At 43.4% G+C, this 4,262-nt stretch overlaps 1 pseudogene; it reads right to left on the reverse strand.

Moving 5' to 3' along the window:
- Window positions 1-2,228: 2,228 nt before the first annotated feature.
- Window positions 2,229-3,133, reverse strand: LOC118913234 (vomeronasal type-1 receptor 1-like; annotated as a pseudogene).
- Window positions 3,134-4,262: the final 1,129 nt, after the last annotated feature.

Here is a 4,262-nt window from a genome sequence, read left to right on the forward strand (position 1 = left end):
TTTTCTAATTGCAGCATGTTATTTACAGATAGTTAGACTTTTACTTCCACCATATCAATTTACATGTCTTTATTTCTTCTTCCTGTCTGAGTGCTCTGGCTAGGATTTCCAGGATCATGTTGAGTGACAGTGGTGGGAGTGGGCATCCTGGTGTGGCTCAGCTTCTCACCACTGACTGCTCTGCGAGTGGTGAATTTGTCACATGTGGGCCTTAGTATGTCGAGCTTTGTTTCCTTTGTACCCTCTTTGGTGACAGCTTTTATGAGTGAATGTTGAATTTATCAAATGCTTTTCCTGAATCTGTTGAGAAGAACATGTGGTATTCATCCTTTCTTCTGTTAATGACACATACCACATTCATGGATTTGCAGATATTGGGCCATCACGGCATCCCTTATATAAACCCTGCTTGGCTGTGTGGAATGATCCTTTTAGTGTGTTTTTGAATTTAGTTTGCTAATATTTTTCTTTATATTTTCTCAGTGTACATTTCTATGGATATTGGCCTTTAATTTTATTTTGTGTAGTGTCTTTGTTATATTAAGGTATTGCAATAATACTGGTCTCAAAATGAATTTGGAATCATTCCTTCCTGTTATTATTTGCAATATTTTGAGAATGTTAGGGTAAGATCTTAATTTCAATGGATGATTTCTGCACACAGCACTGCAGACAGTAGTATCATAACTCCACACACACTTTGGAACACCCTTCTCTTCTCTGAACAATCATTTACCATGAGGAGATCTCATTTCACCTATTTCTTCCACATATTTCCTTCTCCTGGAAATGAGGACTATAAGTAGGAACAGTGATGAGTCTGTTAAAAGATACAGAGACAATGTATTTACATGGGAGCACCGTGCATCAGTTACCTCAATGAGTTCAAAGGAAATGGATAACGGTGGGAGAAGTCATGCTGCAGAATGGCTTGTGTTTTCCCTTCCAGATGTTCTGACTGATCAAAGCTTTCACTCCAGGTACACACCTAAATGCAGGGAGACATCGTTGACCAAAAGCAGTGAACAGGGAATAACAAATGTTTGAGGGAACAGAGTAGTGTTAACAATGGTACCGTGGGAATCTGATGTCCTGTCAGTTTCCCTGTATTGGCTGGCTCAGTCTTCCCCCCCCCCACTCTGACACAGTCACTGTGCCTAAAGGACTGCCCTCAGGAGACTGCAATTTAAGGACAAACTACAGAATGGAGACAGAATTTGTGAATCTTATACTCACTGGGATCAATATCCAGAGTATATTTACTAAAAAGAACCTCATAAGTGAAAAACAGCACCCCAATACAGAAATGAGCAATGGGCATGAATAGCCATGTCTCCAAAAATGTACAAATTGCCAGTAGATGTACAGAAATACGCTCAATATCATCATTGGGTAAATGCAAAAAAACCCACAAGTATATACTACTTCACACCTGCTTGATGGACTATAATACAAAACAGAAAAGAAGATTTGGAGATAATGTGAAAAAACTGGCACCTTTGTGCATTGGTTTTAGGAATATGAAATGATTCAGTAGGTTTGCTAAAAGAGTCTCGTGATTTATCAAATGGCTCCACATTGAAGTACCATGTGACATAGAAATTTCACTCCTAGGTATGTGAATGAAAGAATTCAAAGCAGAGATTTGCAAAATACTTGTACATCAGTGTTCAAAATGGAGTTATTTTCAATAGTCTAAATGTGGAAACAACACAATGTTCATGCACAGATGAATGTGTAAACAAAATATTATATATATATAGATAAAATGGAACCAGTTGCAACCATAAAAGTGAATCAAAGTTTCATGTGTGCTACAAATCGGAATGACATTGAAAACATTCTGCTCACTGAGATAATACAGACACAGATGGACAAATACTGCATGAGTTTGCTTGCATGAAGTTCAGAGATCAGACAAATCCAAGGGAGATAAAAGAGCACAGGGACAGCTGAGAGCAAGAAGAAATGGGCTTCATATCTTAATAGGTCCCAGTTGTTTGGGGATGATGAGAAGTGCGGGGTACACACAGTGGTGATGGTCAAAGACGTTGTGAATGTATTTTATGCACTTAGAAATGGGTAAGTCATGAATATGACGTGCTGCACAAACACAAGAACAAATGACAAAAGCGGTTAACTGGTAAATGGTAACTAAGTACAATACCAGGTATGGTATAGAAGCTGACGTCTCTGTATTTAATATTTCAAGAATCATTTCTAACAATTTAAGAGCAAAACCTGGGAGTTCTAGGATCCCTAAGGATCAGCAGGAAGGGGCTGACAGTGGGGAAACACAAAGCCAAAATATTACATGTCTGTATCAACCAGAGCTGAAGGTCTAAAAAGACAGTGATGTAAAAAGTAAAAACGAAATTCATCATGTAGAAGACGACGAAGGTGACCACCAGCATCAGGATGGTGTCGGCGGCTCCAATCTCTGGGGGGCAGCTGTGGGGGCCCCTGGGGGTGTGAATATGCTGCACCCTCTGGTGATGTCTGAGAAGGAAACCCAGCATGGAGCCGCTGGCCCAGACCATGAGGCAAATAAACACGGCATCCGGACAGGACCACAGGATGACAATAAAAGCCCTGGGACTCGAGGATGAGCAGAACCACCTGCCCTGTGTGACAGTATCATTTCCCGTGTTCTGTGCACTGGTGACACTCATGGGAGTGTAGATATTCAATAAGAGACCGAACACCCAGCAAACACAACAAGAAGGACAAGTGACCTTGTGGACTATACTGAGCATCATCCGCTCGACGCTCCCACGGATGAGGGTGAAGAACTGGCAGGTGCTCAGGACACACGTGCAGCACAGGGTGGAGCTGCAAGCCACTCTGTGTGTATAATAAACACTTTACACCCAAGACTGGACAGGGGGTTGCTCAAAAGAAAAGCTGCCATCATGTGGGGAATCCCAGAGGAGAGAAGAACCAAGAGGTTGGCCAAGGCCATGTTGGTTAGAACCACATGTGTGGGTCTCTGCTTGAAGCCACAGCAGACTGGGGAGACATTGTGGAAGAAGAGGATGACATTGGCCAGTGTCCCAACTACAATCTGTAATAGAAAGGTGGTTTTCAGAGCCACTTCCCCTGTGGTTTGTAGGACATCTTTCAGAAACGACATGGAGAATGCGTCAGGGAGGCGTGGAGACAAAAGGGCCTGTGCTGGTGGTAACATCAGCAGCCTTCTTACATAATCAGCATTGGAAAGGATCCATTCCCTTTCTTTCCTGCAAAGGGAGACACTTCATCCTCTGTAGAGATGGCTTGACCTGGAGGACATACACCTGATGCCAGTTACTATTTACAACATTATCATTTTGTATTTATTTCACTTTATTTTCTGCCTGTCCAGAATGTACAGTCCTTGAAAAGAGGATCCGTCTGTGGTGTTCCACATACTGCTGTCCAATAGGTGCTCATAGCCTCTCCCGAGTGTGACTGTGCCCCAAGGGACAAGGGCACGCGCTGCTCCCCTGACAGACCCTGGTCATCTGCCTATTGTATGGATGAGTCATCAACAACCATGAAGTGGACAGTTCAGAAATATTGCTGAGACTGCAATGTTATCAAATTAATTTCATTACACACTGTGGATCATAGTCCGTAGAGTGAGCAGGTACAACATAAGTTTACAAAATCAGTGACTGTTTCTGCTATCTGGCTTTTTGTGTAATGAGCTTCGAAGTCAGCACTACATTCTAACAGTAGTTTAACAACCAAAAATTCCAAAATTCTTGAGTTCATAAGAGAATTGAGGACGCCAGGGACATCACTGCCTTGGTGAGATTTGAGAGGGGCACTGAGTACTGGCCATCAAGGCTTCCTGGATCTAAGACTCTGAGAGGAGACCACCGCCAGAAATGTGGTGGGGGTAGGGAATCCCACCCTCTAGTCCACAAAGAGCTGGGGGCTCAGTGTGCAAAGGCTGATATCCAAATTCTCCAGGCAGGCTAAGTAATGAGGGACCAGCTCAGTATTGTAATTTTCACTTCCTGGAGCTGCACCAGTTCTCTCAGTAAATATCAGAGAACTTCCCCCTAGTGCATTTTTTTGACACGGAATGAAAGACGTTTTTGAGAAACAGGAGAGCACAGAGTTCTTCTCAACAAGGCCTTCCCCCAGGACACTCCTACCAGGGTCCTAACCTGCTGGGGTGTTATCTGAGCCCACTGCCCTGGGGAAGGGGATACCCAGGCCCAGCCCCTGTGGCCATCCTGTCCTGCCTGCAGGGGAAAAGGCTGAGAGGTCCC

This window comes from Manis pentadactyla, assembly GCF_030020395.1.
Source record: "Manis pentadactyla isolate mManPen7 chromosome 15 unlocalized genomic scaffold, mManPen7.hap1 SUPER_15_unloc_1, whole genome shotgun sequence".
NCBI classification, from domain to species: Eukaryota; Metazoa; Chordata; class Mammalia; order Pholidota; family Manidae; genus Manis; species Manis pentadactyla.